Here is a 24808-nt window from a genome sequence, read left to right on the forward strand (position 1 = left end):
TCGCTTGAATCCGTGGATTTGAAATACCTTTCGTTCAAAACCGTTTTTCTGATAGCTCTGTCTTCAGTAAAACGCGTGGGGGATCCACAAGCGCTATCTGTTAGCCCAGCATGTCTTGAGTTCGGACCAGATGACTCCAAAGTCATCCTCAAACCGAGACACGGTTACATCCCCAAAGCGATTGGTACCCCCTTTAGGGCGCAAATCATCTCCCTGTCGGCTCTGCCAGCATCCGATAGCGAGGACAGTGATAACCTCTTATGCCCCGTCAGGGCGCTGAGAGTTTACATCACGCGCTCCACCGCCTTTAGGCATTCCGAGCAGCTCTTTGTTTCGTTTGGTGGGCGCACCAAGGGTCTCGCCGCCTCGAAACAGAGCCTGTCCAGGTGGATAGTGGACGCAATCGCAGCAGCCTACGCCTCCAAACACCTGCAGTGCCCTATGGGTATCAGAGCCCACTCCACTAGAGGCATGGCCTCGTCGTGGGCTTGGTCTAGCGGGATTTCTATTCACGATATTTGCAGCGGGCTGGGCCTCCCCATCTACATTCGTGAGGTTTTATAACCTGGAAGTTCCCGCCTTGCAGGCTAAACTGTTATCAGTATAAGTGATATGTATGTTCTGCCCAGTTGCTCATGTGCAGACTACGTATATGTACTGTTAATATTTCTGGTAAATGGCACCAAGGGAAGAGTTTTTCTGTACACAGACTGGCTGTGCCGCTCTGTCTTCTTGTCCCCATTACGCGCCTGTGTACCGGTGCTGGACCGCGCCGCTGGCCGCCTATCCTCCATTCAGTTGTGCTGGGGATTATTCTCTCTACACATAGACCGGCGAGACTGCTCTATTTTCCCCTATGATGTGCTTATGTACTGTGCTGGCCCGCGCTGCTGGCCGCATTGCCTACATTGATACATAGACCGGCAGCGCCGCTCTATTTCATATGAAGTGCTTATTACATGTGCTGGCCCGTTTCTCCGACTGGCCACCTGTTCCAGCATGTGGTTTTTCCCCGGTTTCCCTGGGACTCATGCACTGGATGCTCGGCGCGCACGACGTTGACAAAGGGTTCCCGTAGCGTAAGCTAACTTACGCAATACTCGTTCCCTCTTCTAGAGAGAACCGAGGTTACATTAGGTAACCGAGTACGTTTTACTCTACTTGGTATGGTCACGTGGCAGTGAGATTCGGCGGGCGGAGCCAGTCTTTCTTGACAAGTTGACAATGGCGGCGCCGGCGGCACACGAGAAAGAGATCGTGCAATCTCTTCTTCAAACTTCAGCCACAAATTAACATCAGACAGCAGGTGAAAGACAAGGAAGCGTCTTATACTAGAGGCTTTTTGTGGACATGGTACACTAGGAAGTCGTGGCTAACCGGCTGCGGAGTAGCTAACTTGCTGTTTTGCTTCCCTTGTTTGCTTTTTAAAACTGCAGCGACCGATCGAGCCGGGTGTGAAAATGCTGTTCAGGATATGAAACATTTTTGGAAAAAATAAAAAAACAAGAACACACAAAGATGCATATGGACAACTGCCTGAAATTTGCGTTGCTGGGGAAGGCTAACATTGCTACTCAGCTGGATGATGGCCATCAACTTTGTATAAGAAGGCACAATGAGGAAGTGGACAAGAATCGATATATTCTTTCTAAACTGATTGACTGTGTAAAATTTTGTGGTGCCTTTGCCTCGTCGTTGGACGCTGCTCTGAAGGAGCACTTGGAGGGAGCAACTGTGTTCAGAGATACGTCCAAAACGATTCAGAATGAGCTGCTGGACTGTATGCTGACTGTTGTTAAGGAGTACATTCACGAGGAGGTGACTGCGGCTGATTATATTGCCATTCAAGCCGATGAAACATCTGACGTGTCAGTCCAGTGCCAACTTGCCCTTGTACTTCACTACATCGACCGCTACAACGTCGTTCAAGAGCGCTTTTTTGAGTTCATACCGATTGAAAACGCGAATGCTGAAAACATCGCTCAAGCACTTTTGGAAAGGATGAGTGCATTGATCCCACCCAAAGACAAGACAAAATTAATAGCTCAAGCTTATGACGGAGCGAGCGTTTTGCGGGGTGCCACTGGAGGAGTTCAGCGTAAAGTGATGGATGTGTATGAAAACGCACACATTGTCACGCACATCAGCTCAATCTGGTAATGCAGCAAGCCACCTCAAAGATATCCAAGGTCTCCACATTTTTTTCGGAGCTAGGTTGATTTTGTGCATTTTTTTCAAGGTCGCCCAAACGGACCAGCGTGCTTGATGATGTTGTTTGCAGCAGACTTCCGAGAGCATATGCAACAAGGTGGAACTTTCACAGCCGCTCAGTGAACACTGTATATGAGCACAGGAATGATCTTCTTAAGTGTTTTAAGACCATTCAGGACTCTGGGAACTTTGATGCTGTGACTGTGAGAGAAGCAGGAGGGTTTGTGAGGATGCTGGAGGATGGTACATTTTGCTTTTTTCTCCAACTATTTCACAAAATCATGCCACACGTCGACATGCTCTTTCAGCAGCTTCAGAAACTAAACATTGACCCCATCTTCATCAAAGCTGCCATCTGTAATTTTGCCGACGGCATTAGAAACATCAGGTAAATGTGAAAAATCATAAAAATAGCATGAATGCAGAATAATGTAGTATTAAGCAATTGTTTTATGTTTAAATAAGGTCTTCCATATTCACTGTGCAAGAGGAGATTCCAGCTGCCAAGTGACAGAGGACACTGGGGCCCGCAGAACAACATCGGATTGCTATTGAGGTACAGCTTATTTCACTTTCATAGGCCTCCTCTTGAGCTCTAGTCTACAGTAGTGCTTCACAAACTGCTGCACGGTTACTGGTGCCACTCAAAGGTCCTCTGTTCTGCCCTACAAAGGCTAAGAGCAGTATCAGCAAAAACACCAAACTGAGAAAAACAGCTTTTTGTGTTTTTCTTACACCAAATATAAGCATCCAATTAAATTTAACAACAAAGGGTACAATTAGATAGATCAGAGGGAGGTGAATATTAAACATTTAGTTTTTTGACAGTCAGGCAAAAAATTTGGTAGTTTTATAGGCTATACTGCGCTTTGCCTTTGCATTACTGCGTATACTTACATGGCCATACAATAACAAATAGCAGTAAGTGTAGCAAGTCATCATAATCACTTGCTTATATCATAAATCATAAATCATAAATCAAATAATTTTTTATTACCGTGAGTCTGGAGAGAAGGGGGTAGGGGAGACGACTCTCTCCAGTATTTTGAATTTGTACTGCAGTAACTATTTTAAACACTAGCTGTCAGTATTACAGATTAATTTTGACCTTTAAGGTTATTTCTCTAAGGTATTCCCCAAGGTATGGTTGCTATCCCAATGCTGTAAAAAAAGCTAATGCTAGCTAGAAAGAGCTAAACAGACAAAATTGACAACAATAAAAAGGTTAAGAGGTTTAAAACTTAACAATTTTTGGTGACTTGTTTAAGGCAAGTTTCACCAGCATTTTTCCACGTAAAAGTGAAGCCATTTTGACAGTTCCTTTCTTCTCTGAGAGAGGTTTTATAACATACTGTATGCTATAAAACCTGACTCATGCCACTTAGCTAGCTGCAACAATGTTCATGCTGACACAAAGGCAAACTGCAGTATCATAGTGAAACCAAGGCAGTACGGGCAGATACTGCATTCTGCCTTGGTTTCACCCTACTTTTCAATACAATACTGCAACTAAAAATGTCAATTTATATAAGAAATTTATTAGGTAGCCATATGAAATTTTAACAGATTGAAGAGCAGATCCTGCACTTTTTATTTGTGCCAAAAAAATTTTTTTGAAAAATTGAAGATACTGCTCTTAGCCTTTGTAGGGCAGTGTTGTTCTATAGTTTTAATTTTGTGTTATGTTTGGAGCAGTTACTAATGTTTTGCCAAATCAAATTCACTTTATCCATTAGGGACTTCATTTGCTGAGAAAGTGCCACTACAGATAAAAACATAGCACATGTACATTACAATAATTTTATTTTTGAATTTCCTCTTAATCTCAATTCACCAATGATTTAGTTCTATTGTAGATCCTTGATTAGTTTTGGTTTAGACAACAGTATTTCATACCTGATTTTTGCATATCCACATTTACAACTATATTCAAATTATTGTGACATAATTTAATAAAGTTCTATGTAAAGCAATTAATATGTTATTTATTTTCTATGTTTTTGTCGTAAAGAAGAGATAGGATCCAAATGCGAACGTAAATCTGAGTTTATGGAGAGAGCAAAAGAATAGTTCTTCAAACAGGAACACAGGATGCTTGCAGATAATGCAGAAGAAAAGTCTTTAGAAAGGTAAACAGAACAGACACCGTAGAATAATCCTCCAAACGGGTCAGCTACTCTCTCACAGCTCTCGCTCGTAGGCAGAAGTGCAGCAGAAAGTCAGGGAGATCGGCCGGTAGACCTCAGACCTCTTGTCTCCTCGTATAGAGAGGTAGCAATGTATAGACAACAGCACTGGGCGTTCGTCGATAGCGGGAGAGCTGGACACAGTGTAGAACATAAGTTTAGTAGAGAGAGAAATCAATTGGCTGACCTGAACTAGACTGTAGACAGGACTTGGACACGACAAGACAGATACAGCAGTGTTTGAGAAATGCCACTTGCATGATACTCTCACAAAATAATCTGGCAAATGACAAAGGGAACAGAGAACATTAAATAGCTAACGGGGCTAGAGGAAGAACATGTGAAAGGAATCAGCTCGATCACAGCTAATGAAAGTCAGCTGAAGAGGGAAGAAGGGAAAAAGAGAGAAAGTGACCAGCAGAGGGGGAAAAAGGAAAAGAAAAGCCAGAAAAAGGAACCAGACTCATGACAGTGACAAATCATCAATAAGAGAGCAGTCCAGGATGTCCCGGGAGGGAACCCAGCTTCTCTCCTCAGGACCGTATCTCTTCCAATTCACTAGGAATTGATGGCCACGGCCGCGGCGACGCATATCAAGAATCTTGCGCACTGTGTAGACAGATGTGCCCACGGCACGAATGGGAGGAGCGGGAATACAAGAAGGAACACGAACGACTGGCTTTATGCAGGATACGTGAAAAACAGGGTGAATGCGCAGGAGCTTTGGAGGGAGTCTCAATTTAACCGTGACAGGATTGATGACCTTGGAAATCTGAAATGGTCCGATAAAACGGGGAGCTAACTTGCGAGACGGAGCCTGAAGAGGCAGATTGACAGTGGAAAGCCACACTCTTTGACCACACAAATACCTAGGACTCTTGACACAAAGTTTATTAGCATTTCTTTGAACGCGAACCCTTGAACGACACAGAGAAGTTCTCACAAGTCTCCAAGTACGTTTACAGCGCTTAAAAAAAGCCTGACCGGAGGGAACGTTAGCCTCTGTCTCTTGAGAGGAGAAAAGGGGAGGTTGGTACCCCAGACAACAGTGAAACAGCGACAGACCGGTAGCGGAGGATGGGAGTGAATTGTGGGCATATTCTACCCAGGGTAATTGCTCGACCCATGACGAGGGATTCCGAAACGCCAGGCTGCGCAAGAGCCGACCAACTATCTGGTTAGTGCGTTCAGCCTGCCCGTTGGTTTGAGGGTGGAAACCAGACGAGAGGCTGACGGACGCAACGATCAGACGGCAGAATTCCCTCCAGAACTGGGACGCGAATTGAGGTCCCCTGTCAGAAACGACGTCAGAGGGAAGCCCGTGATTCTTGAAAACGTGAGTAAAGGGCCGTACACACCGGGACAAATATCTGCGCGCGTTATTCGCCAGCGTTTTTCAACGCGTTTTTTGTGTTCACACCCAAGCGATTTTCGCTGACGATGAGCCGAGTGAACATGCAAATTCATTCCCTGACATTAGATGGCGCTTAATACCACTCCATAAAAGTTCTCTTTTATCAAGATTTTTGTAGTCGCTGTTGCATTTGTCATATACAGTGAGGAAAATAAGTATTTGAACACCCTGCTATTTTGCAAGTTCTCCCACTTAGAAATCATGGAGGGGTCTGGAATTGTCATCGTAGGTGCATGTCCACTGTGAGAGACATAATCAAAAAAAAAAAAAAAAATCCAGAAATCACAATGTATGATTTTTTAACTATTTATTTGTATGATACAGCTGCAAATAAGTATTTGAACACCTGAAAAAATCAATGTTAATATTTGGTACAGTAGCCTTTGTTTGCAATTACAGAGGTCAAACGTTTGCTGTAGTTTTTCACCAGGTTTGGACACACTGCAGGAGGGATTTTGGTCCACTCAGATCTTCTCTAGATCAGTCAGGTTTCTGGGCTGTCGCTGAGAAACACAGAGTTTGAGCTCCCTCCAAAGATTCTCTATTGGGTTTAGATCTGGAGACTGGCTAGGCCACACCAGAACCTTGATATGCTTCTTACAGAGCCACTCCTTGGTTATCCTGGCTGTGTGCTTCGGTTCATTGTCATGTTGGAAGACCCAGCCTCGACCCACCTTCAATGCTCTAACTGAGGGAAGGAGGTTGTTCCCCAAAATATCGCAATACATGGCCCCGGTCATCCTCTCCTTAATACAGTGCAGTCGCCCTGTCCCATGTGCAGAAAAACACCCCCAAAGCATGATGCTACCACCCCCATGCTTCACAGTAGGGATGGTGTTCTTGGGATGGTACTCATCATTCTTCTTCCTCCAAACACGTTTAGTGGAATTTTGACCAAAAAGTTCTATTTTGGTCTCATCTGACCACATGACTTTCTCCCATGACTCCTCTGGATCATCCAAATGATCATTGGCAAACTTAAGATGGGCCTTGACATGTGCTGGTTTAAGCAGGGGAACCTTCCATGCCATGCATGATTTCAAACCATGACGTCTTTGTGTATTACCAACAGTAACCTTGGAAACGGTGGTCACAGCTCTTTTCAGGTCATTGACCAGCTCCTCCCGTGTAGTTCTGGGCTGATTTCTCACCTTTCTTAGGATCATTGAGACCCCACGAGGTGAGATCTTGCATGGAGCCCCAGTCCGAAGGAGATTGACGGTCATGTTTAGCTTCTTACATTTTCTAATGATTGCTCCAACAGTGGACCTTTTTTCACCAATCTGCTTGGCAATTTCCCTGTAGCCCTTTCCAGCCTTGTGGAGGTGTACAATTTTGTCTCTAGTGTCTTTGGACAGCTCTTTGGTCTTGGCCATGTTAGTAGTTGGATTCTTACTGATTGTATGGGGTGGACAGGTGTCTTTATGCAGCTAACGACCTCAAACAGGTGCATCTAATTTAGGATAATAAATGGAGTGGAGGTGGACATTTTAAAGGCAGACTAACAGGTCTTTGAGGGTCAGAATTCTAGCTGATAGACAGGTGTTAAAATACTTATTTGCAGCTGTATCATACAAATAAATAGTTAAAAAATCATATATTGTGATTTCTGGATTTTTTTTTTTTTTTTTAGATTATGTCTCTCACAGTGGACATGCACCTACGATGACAATTTCAGACCCCTCCATGATTTCCAAGTGGGAGAACTTGCAAAATAGCAGGGTGTTCAAATACTTATTTTCCTCACTGTAGCTCTTTATGTTCCGACACCAACGAGACCAGCAGCTCTACATTCAACTTGCCTTGCATCTTCCTCGTCTTATTTATTCCCGGCAGTGTAGACGCTACTCGGCGTATATCTTCTTCGCCATTACGTATGTGTGCTCGGCAAGACCGTTTTGTGTTTGAGCGCCCCCAAGTTGTGTTTTACTGTAACTTCAGAAGCTCCAGACACCTGAGCAAAAGCGCCAATCTCATTGCGGTTGCGGCGCGTCAAACCAAAAAAGCGAACCCGAGGCGTTTTTTAAAAAATGACGCTTTTACGCGTGGCGTTTTTCGCGTTTAAACGTCGGCGAATATCGCGCACGAAATTCGTCCCGTGTGAACAGGCCTTAACGAGTAAATGCGCTGTCTCCTTGGCAGAGGGGAGCTTAGGAAGCGGAATAAAGTGAGCGGCCTTGGAAAAACGGTCCACCACGGTGAGAATTACAGTATTAACAGCCGAGGAGGGGAGGCTGGTAATAAAGTCAAGGCCAATGTGGGCACAAGAACGCGACAGAATGGGAAGTGGTCTAAGAAGACCGGCTGGTGGAGAATGACCAGACTTAGTCTGAGCGCAAATGGCGCATAAGGCGACGAAGCGACATACATCGCGCGTTCTAAAGTGGGCCACCAAAATCGTTGACGGACAGAAGATAGCGTGCCCCTAACGCCGGGATGGGCAGTTAACTTGGAAGAGTGAGCCCACTGAAAAACTGCTGAGCGAGCGGAAACCGGGACAAAAAGGTGGTTCTTAGGAACGTTACGCGGAGCGATCGAATGAGACAGAGCGCACTTAACGAGCCTCTCAATACCCCAGACGGCGGTACCGACTACACGCCCCGGAGGAATTATCGCAAATCTAAAATGGGTTGGTCTGAAGTAGCTTCATTATTCATAGGTGTGGTTTGGGCGTAACGTGAAATAAACCAATCAGAGCGTCATCTCACATTCCCTTTAAGAGCAGGCGCGCTTGTTCTAAAGCGGATTCCTATTATAACGGCGGATTTGCCAGGCGCGCGCCAGGAGCGGTTCACAGCCAAGGAGAGCAAAGCTCTCGTCAGGGACGTTGGGGATGGAGAAACCCACCCAAATTAACTTCGGTTAAAAAGGCGTATGGTAATTTGGGTAAATGTGTAAGCTAGATGTATGCTTTTATCTATCTATCTATGATAATAATGTATGATTTGCAAAAATGAAAACTGCTGCTTCTGTGTAGATGAGAGAATCAAAGTGTATGTGCGTTGTTCACACGCTACATTGATTATGGCCAAGCATGCGCCCTTAAAATAGCATATGAATAACATGCGCAACGCGCCACTGACTTTAAACTATTTTTTCCTGGTTAGTGGCGCAATTGTTTTCTAAACCTGCAAAATAGCATGAAGGAACGTTTGCGCCAGAACACGCCTCCTTTTTTGCGCTGAACCGCCCAGGGAGCGCAAGTTCATTCCCTAGTTTAGCGACGTGCTTCTGTGGAGGGAAAAGCGCGCTTTGCGCGGGTGCAAAATAGGAATGATACATGCGTCGGTGTACAAAGTCAATTGCGCTGGGTGCAAGATAGGGCCCTCAGTCTCTTGGCAGAACGAATGTATTCCAGATTTCTATGATCGGTCCAGACTACAAACGGAACGGTAGAACCCTCTAACCACTGTCTCCACTGGCCCAAAGCCAAACGGATGGCAAGGAGTTCACGATCCCCCACATCATAATTACGCTCCGCTGAGGAGAGGCGATGTGAAAAATACACGCAAGGATGAACCTTATCATCAGAGCATGAGCGCTGGGAAAGAACGCCTCTTGGTGACCGCTTGTACCTTCACGGGATTCATACTTATCCCCTCCGCCGAGATAACAGAACCGAGAAAAGTGACTGAGTGGGCATGAAACGTGCATTTCTCTGCTTTAACAAACAGACGGTTCTCCAGGAGACGCTGGAGGACACGGCGAACATGCTGAACATGGAATTGGAGAGACGGTGAGAAAATCAGAATATCGTCCAAGTAAACGAAGACGAAGATATTGAGCATGTCTCTCAGTACATCATTAATTAATGCCTGAAAGACTGCAGGTGCGTTGACGAGGCCTAACGGAAGAACCCGATATTCAAAGTGCCCAAGTGGGGTATTGAAAGCGGTCTTCCATTCGTCCCCTTCTCTAATGCCCCGCTTATTCTCTATAATTTAGTGAAGAACCTCGCCCCCTGTAAGAGCTCAAACGCGGATGCCATAAGCGGCAAGGAATAACGATTCTTTACGGTAATTCCGTTAAGCCCCCAGTAATCGATACAGGGTCGAAGAGAGCCGTCCTTCTTCTTTACAAAGAAAAACCCTGCATCTGCAGGCGAAGAAGAAGTGACAATGGTACCGGCGGCTAACGACTCAGACAGATAACTTTCAAGTGTTTCACGTTCGGGATCCGTAAGGGAATATAATCTACCGCGAGGTGGCGAAGTTCCAAGTAAAAGATCGATACTGCAATCATAGGGACGGTGAGGAGGAAGAGAAGTGGCCCAGGACCGACTGAAGACCGCCCTCAGATCATGATATTCCTCCGGAACCCCAGTCAAATTGACCTGCTCCTCCTGGGAAACAGAGACAGGAGAGACAGAAGGATTAGCGGATAACAGACAATTGACATGACAAGACAGATTCCATGAGAGAATACTATTACTGGACCAATCGAAGTGGGGATTGTGTCGAACTAACCAGGGGTGACCTAAAACTACCGGGGAATAGGGAGAATGAAAAACTAAAAAAGAAAGAGTCTCATGATGGTTTCCTGAAACAGTTAGAGCTAAAGGAATAGACTGAAGATCGATACTGGGCAGGGGGCTACCGTCTAAAGCATAAAGGGGTGTGGACTGCTTGCGGCTCCTCAAAGGAATACCTTGTCTACGAGCCCAAGCCTCGTCAAGGAAATTCTCCTCAGCTCCAGAGTCAATTAAAGCCTTGCATGAAACAGTTGTACCAGACCAGCTCAAGGTTATTGAAACGGTCGTGCAGGACGTAGATGAGGAGATCCGCCAGTACCCCCTCTTCTACTGGCAAGCATTGGCTTTTACAGGGCAGCTCGAAACAAAGTGGTTGGCTGCTCCGCAGTACATGCACAGGCGATTTATGAGGCATTGTTCTCTCTCCTTCGCGGAGATACGAAGACCGCCAAGCTGCATTGGCTCTGGATCTGGAGTGGGAATGGGAAGAGTAGATGCCACTACCGAAGATGAAGAGGCGGAGTCAGCACCCCTGGTGTGGCGGCGAAGATCAAATCGCTTCTCTATCCGGATAGCGAGATCAATGAGTGGGTCGAGATCCGTAGGCAGTTCGCGGGCAGTGACTTCATCTTTGACATAAGCGCTAAGTCCCTCCAGGAAGCGAGCTGCAAGGGCTGTCTCGTTCCAACCGCAAGTGGTCGAAAGAGTACGGAACTCTATGGAATAATCCACCACGGATCGCCTTCCCTGGCGGAGTGATGAGAGCAAGCGGGAAGCCTCCTCACCATGGGCCGAACGGTCGAAAACCCGCAACATCTCATCTTTGAAGGTGTCGAAGCACGTGGTATAATCAGCCTCAGACTCCCACGCTGCAGCTCCCCACTCGCGGGCACGCCCGATAAGAAGCGAAATCACATAGGCTACCCGGGCTCGCTCACGGGCATAGGTGACTGGTTGGAGGGAAAATACAACTTAACATTGTGTGAGGAATGAGTGGCATTGAGTTGGCTCACCGCCATAGCACGGGGGATTGTTAACATGCGGCTCCGGAGGATCTGGCGATCTTGGAGGAGCAGGTGGATCTCTCCTGAGTAATTGAACTTGGGTGGATAAATCAGAAAGCTGGGCAGCCAGCGTCTTGACCACGCGACGAGTAGCGGTAAGTTCCTCATCGTGTCTTCCTAACATTGCACCTTGAAGTTCGACAGCAGTGTGAATGGTTCTCTCGTTCGCTGGTTCCATAAGGTGGCCAGATTATTCTGTCGTAAAGAAGAGATAGGATCCAAATGCTTGTTTATTGAGAGAGCACAAAATAATAGTTCTTCAAACAGGAACACAGGATGCTTGCAGATAATGCAGAAGAAAAGTCTTTAGAAAGGTAAACAGAACAGACTCCGTAGAATAATCCTCCAAACGGGTCAGCTACTCTCTCACAGCTCTCGCTCGTAGGCAGAAGTGCAGCAGAAAGTCAGGGAGATCGGCCGGTAGACCTCAGACCTCTTGTCTCCTCGTATAGAGCGGTAGCAATGTATAGACAACAGCACTGGGCGTTCGTCGATAGCGGGAGAGCTGGACACAGTGTAGAACAGAAGTTTAGTAGAGAGAGAAATCAATTGGCTGACCTGAACCAGACTGTAGACAGGACTTGGACACGACAAGACAAGACAGATACAGCAGTGTTTGAGAAATGCCACTTGCATGATACTCTCACGAAATAATCTGGCAAATGACAAAGGGAACAGAGAACATTAAATAGCTAGCGGGGCTAGAGGACTAACAGGTGAAAGGAATCATCGCGATCACAGCTAATGAAAGTTAGCTGAAGAGGGAAGAAGGGAAAAAGAGAGAAAGTGACCAGCAGAGGGGGGAAAAGGAAAATAAAAGCCAGAAAAAGGAACCAGACTCATGACAGTTTTACAGCTGTGTGATACCATCTGGGCTCAGACAAAGGAGCGCTTTGCGTTCACTGGGCACCTTGTGAGTTCAAGGGCCCTATCTTGCACCCAGCACAATTGACTTTGTACACAGACGCATGTATCATTCCAATTTTGCACCCGCGCAAAGCGCGCTTTTCCCTCCACAGAAGCACGTCGCTAAACTAGGGAATGAACTTGCGCTCCCTGGGCGGTTCAGCGCAAAAAAGGAGGCGTGTTCCAGCGCAAACGTTCCTTCATGCTATTTTGCAGGTTTAGAAAACAATTGCGCCACTAACCAGGAAAAAATAGTTTAAAGTCAGTGGCGCATTGCGCATGTTATTCATATGCTATTTTAAGGGTGCATGCTTGGCCATAATCAATGTAGCGTGTGCACAACGCGCATTGATTTGATTCTCTCATATACACACAGACGCAGCAGTTATCATTTTTGCAAATCTTACATTATTACGATAGATAGATAGATAGATAGATAGATAGATAGATAGATAGATAGATAGATAGATAGATAGATAGTTTATTATAAAAGCATACATCTAGCTTACACATTTACCCAAATTATCATACGCCTGTTTAACCGAAGTTAATTTGGGTGTGTTTCTCCATCCCCAACGTCCCTGACGTGAACGTCGGTCTCCTCTGCTGTGAACTGCTCCTGTCGTGCGCCTGGCAAATATGCCGTTATAATAGGAATCCGTTTTAGAACAAGCGCGCCTGCTCTTAATGGGAATGTGAGATGACGCTCTGATTGGTTTATTTCACGTTACGCCCAAACCACACCTATGAGTAATGAAGCTACTTCAGACCAACCCCTTTTAGATTTGCGCCAGGCGCAAGAGTCATTTATCCCGCCGTGAAAATAGCAACAGCGCCAAGACCCGTCCACAAAGCTACTTGCGCTTTGACACTTGCATTTCAGATCGTTAAAATAGGGCCCCAACACTGCTGCATGGAGAGTTGTTCTCACAGCATGCTAAAACCTTTCCAAGTGCTGCATTGAATGCCCCCGTAGAGGCCTATCCGATGCTGAACAAGGATAGACTGAAGACAGAACTATCCTTGGTCTATGAAAACCCGGAGTTTGAAAAGTGTAGTGGTGCAGTGCCTCTGTATCAGTTTTTTTATGGAGAACAACCTTCAGTGCAAATTTTCAGAAACTGTTAATCTTCTGAAAATCCTTATCACTACTCCAATGACATCAGCAGAATCTGAAAGATGCTTCTCCACTCTAAAAAGAATCAAAACATTCCTAAGGAGCACAATGTCTCAAGAAAGACTGAATGCCCTTGCCATGCTTTCTATGGAGAAAAAGATTGTGAAAGACATGCTAACTTCAACAACAAAGTTATTGATAGGTTTGCCAAATTTCTTTACAAGTGACAGTGCATAATCATCTCAGCTGCTTCTCTCCATCCAAGCACTCAGCATCTCCTCTGCTCCTACAGGGACATAACAGCATCTCTGCTCCTCTAAGCACAACCGCATCTCAACTACTCATCCAAGCACTCAGCATCTCCTCTGCTCCTCCAGAGACACAACAGCATCTCCTCTGCTCCTCCAAGCACTCATCATCTCCACTACTCTTCCAAGCACTCAGCATCTCCTCTGCTCCTCCAGAGACGCAACAGCATCTCCACTACTCCTCCAAGCACTCAGCATCTCCACTACTCCTCCAAGCACTCAGCATCTCCTCTGCTTCTCCAAGCACAACAGCATCTCCTCTGCTCCTCCAGAGACACAACAGCATCTCCTCTGCTCCTCCAAGCACAACAGCATCTCCACTACTCCTCCAAGCACTCAGCATCTCCTCTGCTCCCCCAAGCACAACAGCATCTCCTCTGCTCCTCCAAGCACAACAGCATCTCCTCTGCTCCTCCAGAGACACAACAGCATCTCATCTGTGCCCTGGATGAAGAGGAGCAGAGGAGATTCTGTTGTGCTTGGAGGAGCAGAGGAGATGCTGTTGTGTCTCTGGAGGGGCAGAGGAGATGTTGTTGTGTCTCTGGAGGAGCAGAGGAGATGCTGTTGTGTCTCTAGAGGAGCAGATGAGATGCTGAGTGCTTGGAAGAGCAGTGGAGATGCTGTTGTGTCTCTGGAGGCGCAGAGGAGATGCTGTTGTGTCTCTGGAGGAGTAGTGGAGATGCTGTTGTGTCTCTGGAGGAGCAGAGAAGATGCTGAATGCTTGGAGGAGCAGTGGAGATGCTGTTGTGTCTCTGGAGGAGCAGAGGAGATGCTGAGTGCTTGGAGGAGCAGTGGAGATGCTGTTGTGTCTCTGGAGGAGCAGATGACATGCTGAGTGCTTGGAGGAGAAGAGGAGATGCTGTTGTGTTTCTGGAGGAGCAGACGAGATGCTGTTGTGTCTCTGGAGGATCAGAGGAGATGCTGTTGTGTCTCTAGAAGAGCAGAGGAGATGCTGTTGTGTCTCTGGAGGAGCAGAGGAGATGCTGTTGTGTCTCTGGAGGAGCAGAGGAGATGCTGTTGTGTCTCTGGAGGAGCAGAGGAGATGCTGAGTGCTTGGAGTATTTTGATTTTTTTTTTTTTTTTTTGTCTGCCTTAGAGGTGGTTTGCTGTAGAATAAGATTCATGATTGACTCATGTGAACACTGAGACAATTTATAGCATTTTTTATTGACTGTTGTGTTAATGTACTTAATGTACTAAGACAGTGATATTAAAAGACCATACTCAGTAAACATATTAATAAGCCATACTATGTACAAAAAAAAAAAAAAAATCAGATGAGCCAGGAATATGACCACGACGCGTTTAATTACACGTTAAGCATACCATAGTATTTAAGAAAAGGCTCAATGGGGCTTAAAGGAACACTCCACAGTTTTTTGAAATAGGGCTAATTCACTGTCTTTCCTACATTTAGATAGGTGGGCAAATGCATTTTTGTCTCAGTGCATGCATTGTTTTAGTTTGGAAGTGCCACCGCTAGCTTAGCTTAGCATAATGAATGGAATCCTTTGTTGCCAGCTAGCATGTCGTGAGTAAAAGTGATAAAAATAAACAATAAAAAGAAAACAATTACTTCTTGTGGCCTGCGTATTCACAATGAGTACAAATAGCAATGCAGATTAAGACTAGGTGATTTCCTAGGCAGATATTGACTTGGGACTATATTGGGGTGAAGCACAGGTGAAGCACTGCTAACGTTACTTGGGCGCAGAGATATCACACTCACCACCAGTTCGTGTTGACTCTCATACACACGTCCTCAGGCTGTTGAGCAATCGCAACCTCCTCCCCCTGTCATTCTATTTCTACCAGAAAGACTCGGGAGAATTATTTCAATAAACCATACATTTATTGACAGCTCAGCAAGCTGATAATATACATAATAAGTCATTTGGCGTAGGCCCCGTCCGTAGTGCATAATCCGAGGGTATCGGATCTGCAATTCCTGCCTGAAGACGAAGGCAGGGGCGCAGCCGACCCCCCGGGAGGTATGGACAGGACCATCCTGGTGGTGGTGGGGAGGATGGGGGTAATTGTCGCTTCAGTATCTGCGAACTCAAACATGTGTAAGTACCGAGCTTTTATACAATGAGCCTACGAATATGATTGGATAGAAGTGAAGGCAATAGGTGACATAGTAATTGAGTCTTCCCGGCAGAACTTATGCTAAAGCTTTCATTTCTACCAGAAAGACTCGGGAGAATTATTTCAATAAACCATACATTTATTGACAGCTCAGCAAGCTGATAATATACATAATAAGTCATTTGGCGTAGGCCCCGTCCGTAGTGCATAATCCGAGGGTATCGGATCTGCAATTCCTGCCTGAAGACGAAGGCAGGGGCGCAGCCGACCCCCAAAAGTAGGTGGAGTATGAATACACCGGGACGGGAGCCGCCGACCCCCAAATTTGGTAACTGAGTATACCCACCGGTCTAGAATCTTGGGGTTCCTGAAAAATAGAGAAGGAAATTACTCTATAGTAGAATTAAAGTCCATCTTTCAAGTTGAAGATCCCTGTGAATGAACGTGTAGATAAATAGTGTAGGAACTCGATTTGCGTGTAGAAATTAATCATAAATGTGCATGAAAAAAGTTTTTAAAAAGAAAGTGTGAGTAAAATTACTTCCGCTGTCAAAAACGCTCTGATCGGAAGTGACGCAACGGCCGGTAAATCTCATCTCTTCGTAATGGAGTCAGACAGTGAAGAGGTTGCAGTAGGGGTTAATGTAAACTCTTACGATGGGCCATTGCCGTATAATTATGAGCCACCTAGGCAAGAGAGGGGTCAGGCAGAGTTAAGGGAAAGGGTAAATGGACAGAGGAGAGAGATAGAGTTGTGGTGTGAGGAGAATCGGTGGAGAATTGGGCAGGTGTCTTGGTGAGTGACCACAGGCTATAGCTAATTGTGGCTAACGTTGTCTCCATGTTTATCACATTGCATCTTTAATAAATCATATTTTGCAATATTGCTGTCGACTTTGTTGATTTTCAAGCATCCATGTAGATTGTCACCATATGCAACATGTGTCTTAAAATGTTGAGTTTAGATCCCAGATTCTAATGAATGCTGTAGGCTATAACGTTAGCTTACATCTGTGACGGTCAGCTAGTCTGGACAGGGATGGAAAAGCTGTGCATTTCTGCACAACATAGTTTATCGTGAAATTTTGTAGAAATTGCTAGCTGATTTTTTTAATCAGTAGCTGCTTTCAGACCTAGGTGTCCGCATGTTCTGCTTCTGCAGATGTCAAGCGTTTGGGCCGTATATCTGAACAACATAACCGGCCAGCTGGAATTCCGAACTTAGCCGGCTGTTATACTACTCCCCTTCTAGTATTTCCGACGGACATTATGTAAATGAGCTCGCATGTACTGCGGAGTACGTGTATGAAAGCAGTTAGTGTTCCGGTTAGGACGGGAATATGCTGTTCATGTAAATATAGTCATTGTTACAAGGATATTTTATTGTCACGTGGAGGGATACTGGGTGTAAGGCATGCAGATAAATGCATCTAATTGACAGCCTATACTGTGCATAAATGTGTGTGTGTGTGTGTGTGTGTGTGTGTGTGGGGGGGGGGGGGTCGTCTTTTTACAGTGCATATTTACATAAGCTTTAGGAAGTAGGTAGGTAGTCTACATGTCGTTTCTTACAAGGTCTTACACCAACCACTAGAGCTACAAGGAGGGAAGGAGAGTGAGTTTATCTTAGCACATTTTGTTTAACAGGTGCTTGTGTGGTAGATGTGAGGCTATGCCATCAGCAGTGGAGAGTGTGTGCTGTAGGGAGGTCGACGCCTATTGGACCCTTGTCCAAACCCTAGATCCCCCAGAAGACATTACCTGCCTCACACTCCATCCAGGGTTTGAAGCATCCTGTCTGAATCCTTTTGTGCTGCAGATAGCATACATGAACTTCAGACAGGAGCATGGCCCTCTCCAAGCCAGCAGACCAGAGTATGTTTTGAGCAAAAATTATATTATATATAAAGAACCAGCTTTTCTACACCAAAATAGTAAATCCTGTTAAGCAGGTTTTTAAACTCAGTGGTTTCCATATACTTACTATAAAAACAATTTTGGTGTTGTGTAGTACAGTAGAATATCAGCCAACAGGACATGCAATATTTACCATTGGAATTGTTTATTATGAAAACATGGTATGATCAAAATGTAATTATGTCCCAATCTCCACCACAGGCAGTTCCGATACACAGCATACAGGCAGGTTGTCCGCTGGGCGTACGGAATACTAGGCAGGGACATTAGGAAAGCCATACCTTCGTGTGTTGTGTCAGCAATAAGGAGGCAGTTTGCAGAGGAGGGACAAACATACAAAGGTTTCCAGTGGCCCCGCTTGGAAGATGATTAATAAATCCATAGTGAAAAACTCAACTGGTAAAATTGATCTTTTATTAGATGTTAAAGCGTGAGTGTTGTGCGAGATGGAGGCTGACTGCCTCATCCTTGGCAACCTTCTGGAGGGAAGTGGTGAGGGGGGGTGGGGCAGCAGAGGACAAGACAGCACTGCTTTCTTGTAGGGCCTGTGGTGACTTTGAGTATTCCTCTACCAGAGAGACCATAAGATTTGTTGCGTATCCTTGAGGAGAGAAATGTTTAGAACACATTTAGAAACATGGTTGACCCACATAAAAAAGATATTGAAAAACTAAGTGAATCTACTAACCGTAACATGGTTTCTCCTTGATGGGGTGGACTACCCAGCCACCTTTCCGAAACCGTGGGTAGCGAACGGCGTAGCGTGCCTCACCCTCACTGGTTCGAGCTACATCTCTGTTGCCATTACTATTGTAATGTAGGGCCACCAAGAGAAGTCTGTAGGAGATAAGTAGATAGAACATTAGGTCTCCAAAGCTAACCCAATGCAGTGAAATGCAACAGAAATACATGGCATTAATGTTTTCAGTTCAAATGGGTCTAAGACAATGACTCATCTTTGCAATTTTTTTTTTTTTTTTTTTGCAAATAATATGTAATGCAGTTATCAATCAATAACATTTTGGTCTGCTATACAAGACTGCATTAGTTTTTAGTCATATTTATTCTGTCATCATTTACCTGCTACAAAAGTATTGCAATATCCTGAAATTGAAAATAAATGCCTAATTTTATTAGTATTGATACTTTTGAGTGATAACACTACCTGCTGTACATCCCAAGAAAAGAAAAGCCAGTGTGTTTGGGCACAAAGTGCAGAATGAGGGAATGGTAGGCCTCCAGGGAGAATGTCTGATGCTGAGGTGACAATTGTCGAATATCCTTTACCAGTGCTTTCCTGGCAGCTACACTCTCCAGTTTAGTGGCTGCTGGTGATCCTAAATAAAACATATTCTGTCATATAGTCTGTCGCATTTCATAACACAAGTAATTATTAGTACACATGGGGTTACGTATTGATAAAACCAAACTAAACTTGACAAACTAAACATTTGACATCTTTTAAAATAGGCTACTATGTTGTACCTGGTTCCAGCCACTCCTTGTTTCTTGCCTCTCCTTCCAACGGTGGATGTGCGCAGCTGGTAAATGCAGGAGTGCTGTGTTCATGTATGTCCTGTACATGATTTATCATACTCTGCCATTTTGCCTGCATCTCATCTGGATCTCCTGTAGGAGTGGAAGCTGCGGTCCAGTACAGATGGTTGATAATGGCTGGCCTCCACAGCTTCAGATCCTCACAGTCCCTCTCTTTTGCAGCAGCATCCAGTGCTTTCTGTACGCCTGTTCCAGAGCAGACAAACAGAGCAAAGCAAACTAATTATTAGGAAATGGAATTTAACTACAAAAAACAAGTCTATTATATAGAACTACCAACATCACAATACATACTTTTCCCAATATGCCAGACATCAAAGAAATGCCTTGTTCCTTCTGAACACATTTTCTCACGTACCCACTTGGCCACCTAAAACAAATAAGACACAAATTGATTTTACAGAATTTAGAACTTATTTTGAGTGATACTGTGCATGTCAATGCTGTTCAGCTTTAGATCTCTCCTAGCATCATTACCTGCCGATTTCTGTCTGTTATCAGAGCAGACACTTGCATGTCTTGGTCCATCAGGAACTGCATACTCCGCTTTAGACCCTCTAGCTCACACCAAGAGCTGCTTGGGACTTCTGAGCTCTGTAAAACCAACGGATTATTACTGAACAGTAACAGTAATATCAGTAACTAAATCAGACGCAAGATTTTTATGTGACATCAACTTACTTGGACAAGTTGAACATCCAAAACTTTGTTAATTCGATCCTCAATCAAGGAGTAGCTACCATATTTGGCACAGTGTCCAGGAGAATCTGATCTAAGAACGTCAAAAACAGTTACATTTAGAGGTTAATGCAAAAACACACTGACCTGTTCTACATTAGTGACGTGAGCTGGACCATTCTACCTGCAGTCACCAGACAGGATCAATCCATCCCCAGTCTCCTTCAACTCCCTGATGATCCCCTTCTGCTCATTCCTCCAGGCCTGCACGATGGTAGGGATAGTGTAATAGCGCTGATGGCGGAAAAAAGTGCCGGGACTTATGCACTGCAGTCCAAACAGCTTCAGCATCCTGATTGTCTGAGTAGCCATGCAACCTGAGAAGTGGATGGCACCGCTGAGTAAAAGGTTGCAGGCAGGCATGTTTCGATGCACCTTCTCTTGGTTTTGCCAGTAACGCTCATAACCACAAGTTCCGCAGGCCTGAAAGAAGAGAGAAGATTCAAGACTCAAGCAGCTTTAAGATGAGGCAGTGAAATACCTGTATAGTTAAGACACAAATAATGAATATACATACTGTACATTCACAGACTATAATTCAGCTCCTCACAGACAGTTGACAAATAAGACATTACCTGCTTGACTTTTATGAAGGTTCCTTCCGGGTGCATTATGTCTCCCTGGGTTTCCCCACAGCATGCAGGACAAACCGTGAACAAAGACAGCAACTGCCTCTGGCAAACAATGAACTTGTCAACAGCACTGAAAACAAGAAAAGGAAAAAACACAATAATTCTGACTATGACATTTTTTGATACACAATCAGACATTTTCCATTAATAAAAAGGTTTTTACTTTGGGTCACTGAGAGATTCCAGCTCTTCTGGTTCCTCCTCAGAGGACTCGCTCAACATCTCCTCCCCGGGACTCCATGACATATCACCAGAATGGTTGATGATATCAGAAAATGACCATTCATCATCACTTTGTTCAGGACTGGCCAGTGGAGTTGATCTGCGATGCTCAAACCTTCAGGCTTTACCTGAACAGCTTAGATGAAAGAGATTCATCTTAATAATTGTTCACCATTGTACATTCATTGGCAACAACACATGCACTAATCTAATGCATCCCAGTACAAAATATATTTTTCTAACATTATGAAGTTCATAATTTTTAATGTTTACTGTCTGAAAAGTGTAAATTACAAAATAGTAACCATGGAGATCATGAAAAATTTTGACATGTAATCCTTATTTGTGATTGTATATGGCATGTATGGTGAATGCTAGATATAAGCTAACTACCTAATGAACGATGTAAACATCTTATGTTGTACTGTGATCCACGATGGACCACTACTGGCTCAGGGTCCGTTGTAGAGATGTCTCCATCTACATCATCTTCAGGATCTGAAGTGGCAGTTGCACCCGCCCCGTCTTTGCTGGCAGCACTCTCTCCCAAAATCTGAAAACAAAATCACAACTTTAAACTTTAAAAAAAATGTAGTCCTTTCATGAAAATACCCCATTCATGCATTATTTAAAAGACTGCTAATCTTTTCAAAGTTGTCCCGAGCTGCATTACCTCGCATGTGCCCTGTTGATACCAGCTTCACAGAGAGAGAGCCCCGGTCGCGCGCGCGCACTCTCTCTCTTCGGATGCCAGACGAAAATGTAAAGCATTACTTGGATGCGTTTTGGAGACGGTGAAGTCTTGTTTACAGAGTGCGCGCGCGCGACAGGGGCTCTCACTCTCTCTGCTCGAAACATGCACACTGTCACAAGCCAAGCGCAGCAGTTCATCTTTTACTCACCGATCAAATAAAGCTTTGGCGGGACAAAAATTCACTTTGGCGGGCGCTAAACCAAGTTCAATGCAGGAAAATTTATGCGTGAATTTAACCGAGAAGTAGGCTAACGTTACATGAACCTGCATGCACTCGCACAAATGCGACCACATAAAATTTTAACTCCCACATTCTCAGAAAATGGTCGCAGTCTGGAAGCCTGTCTTATTAGTTCAATAAAATAAGTGTCAGGAGGCTCATGTGCAGCCTCACGGGGTGTAACATAAGTAAGCTAACTTTAACAGCTAGGCGGGCTTTCGTGCCTTCATGGTGCTAACGTTAACTTCTCAAACTAAGTCATGCCAAGACTAATCCATTATAACATCAAGAAAAATACATTTGCAGAAATTACATGCAGAGCTACATTTCGATGCAACAATTTGTATAAAGTATTATGAGACTTACTGTGCAAAGCTCCCGTTTTCGGCGCGCAGATTCTCTGCTAGTGCTAACGGACTCTTCACTCCCGCCAGATTTTGCTGGTGGACTTGCATGCACCGATGGGACAGCTCCATTTGCCAGCCTAACCCACTCTCTTCGTCGAAATCCCATGCGAAATTCCATAAGATCTCCTTGGTTGTAGTTGTCCGGTGTGAAGTGTTTTTCACATACCACCGTGTGTCTTGTCACCGAGGAGGCAGCGAAATGGCTTCTCTTTGCCTGGACGAAACGTATCCAAGCACGGAAATCTTTGTGTTTCTTGTTTGGAAATCGGTGGACCCGATGGCCAGACAAGTTGGAGTTGTTGCATCCAAAACAAACACAAGAATTCACCATTGTGACAACTCAAACGTATTATATAATAACGATAACGACAAGCTCTCTTTTCTATTACCACCTCTCAGACTACGTAAACCCACACTGAGAACCAGGGTCCAGGGCAGCGCCCCCGCCTTTGTTTGCCTGTCGTTACGTCATATGACGCGTTCTCTGGAAAAGGGTGGTTTTTTGAAGCCTAGCTTAGAATAGGTACACTTTTTTCTTAATTTCTGCCCGTGGGTCTTATAAAACATATGTATTCTTATGTATGTCTTTTTGAATTGACATTTTCATACAAGATTATGTATAAATTAAGTTATAAAATTAAATTGAAATATGGCCTTTAAGATGTGAAAAGATACAACGTGCTTATAGCTTAAAAGAAAAGAAAGACAATTAAGTCCTAGCATGACCATAGGATGTTTTTTTTTTTTTTTACACTAGTTGCCAGTTCACTCCTAAGAAAACACAGAGACAAGGCCTCATTGGACCAGCAGTGCCGCTATTGGCCTGCATAGACAAGGCTTCATTGGACCAGCAGTCCAATTTTTTTTTTTTTTTTTTTTTATATTATTACACTAGTTGCCAGTTCACTCCTAAGAAAACACAGAGACAAGGCCTCATTGGACCAGCAGTGCCGCTTTTGGCCTGCATAGACAAGGCCTCATTGGACCAGCAGTGCCGCTTTGGCCTGCATAGACAAGGCCTCATTGGACACAGACAGCCGCCTTGGCAAAAATAATGAAACAGGTCTCGTTAGACCATACAGACAGAGCCACATTGGGCTATAATAGAACGGCCGCATTGGACCACATATATCAGGCCGCCTAGGGTCGTGCATAACACAGACTCTGGCCTCATTGGACCACACGGCCTTATAGACCACAGAGACAAGGCTTTGATGAGCCACACGGCCAAGATAGACCACAGAGACAAGGCCACTATGAGCCACAACAGCCGCTAATGCCACAAAGAGACAAAGTAAGACTGGACTACACATAAAATGAAGCCATTGGCTTTTTTTTTTTTTTTTTTTTTTTTTTACAAGATGCTACAGGCCTTAAAGACCACACAACCACGCAAGACTACGGCATCTAAGCCACATAGAACCTATGCCCCAGAGGGGCCACTGGCCGATCAGCCATCTTTTTAAAGGACAAGGCAAACATATGCCACAAGGCGCTGAGCCCCACATGTACACAAGGCCCACGTGGCCACAAGGCCACTAATGCCACACATAGACAGACATACTTGAATACAAGGCCACTAGGCCACATATAACCATGCCATGAAGGCCACAAGACCACGAGACAAGGCCACATTAGGCTACACGGTCACAGTAGACCACACAGAACATAGAATATTTCTAGACCATAATCCCACACTTACACGAGACATACAGACAACGGCCACTAAGCCACACAGAACAAGGCCATAAGGGCCACAGCCTTGGAGGCCGAACATAGGACATGGCAACATGGTACTACGAAGCCATGAGACCGACACAGAGACGAGGCCCACCGGGCCACAAGGCTGCTAAGCCACACTGAACGAGGCCAACAAGACAGAGCCACTAGGCCACACAGAACCTGCCATATTTAATGGCCACAAGACCACGGGACAGCCACATTAGGCTACACGGTCACAGTAGACCACATAGAACATGAATATCGCATAAAATAGCCGTTTTTTTAATTTATTTTTTATTAATCAATTGACGAACATGTAACAAAGGCACAACGGCTGCTACAGCCACATAGAGACGAGGCCACATTGAACAGAGCCGCTAGGCCACACATAATAGTTGACTAGATAGTCATTGAGGAGTGCTGGCTAGAATAATAATAGGATGAAGGAAATAAGATTATGACACCACCACCAGTAGTTGCATAGTTATTTACCTTATGGTTATTGTAGAGCTTGCTGGGCTTGAAGAATAGTTTTAGAATCGGGTCTTATATAAGACTTGAATGCAGAGGAAGACCATCTGCCCAGGATCTTGAAAGCTGAAGTAGAAATGCACGTTCAGCTGCTGTAGTGGCTGCCCCAATCCTAAATGAATGACCGTTATACTGGAGGGGAGATAACTGCAGCTTCTGAGGACAGAACATGAGTCCTGAACCAGGCTTTAGAGAGAGATGCTTCGTAGGTAGGAAAATAGGGAAGGTGATCTGAGAATCTAGAGCAAATTTTAGGAATGTAATCAGATGAGAAGGGACAAAATGTATTGCTAATTTTAGAAATTGTTGATATGATACCAGAAACTTGAGTCGGTTGGAGTGC

At 44.7% G+C, this 24808-nt stretch overlaps 1 protein-coding gene across 1 annotated transcript in view; it reads left to right on the forward strand.

The window, feature by feature from the left end:
• LOC308684743 (histone H1-like) overlaps positions 1 to 24808 on the forward strand; it is a gene marked incomplete at both ends in the record, with an annotated part of 113146 nt that overhangs the window by 30591 nt on the left and 57747 nt on the right. The gene's annotated exons all lie outside the window — the stretch shown is intronic.

The sequence above is a fragment of the Scardinius erythrophthalmus genome (assembly GCF_964197995.2).
Source record: "Scardinius erythrophthalmus genome assembly, chromosome: 24".
NCBI classification, from domain to species: Eukaryota; Metazoa; Chordata; class Actinopteri; order Cypriniformes; family Leuciscidae; genus Scardinius; species Scardinius erythrophthalmus.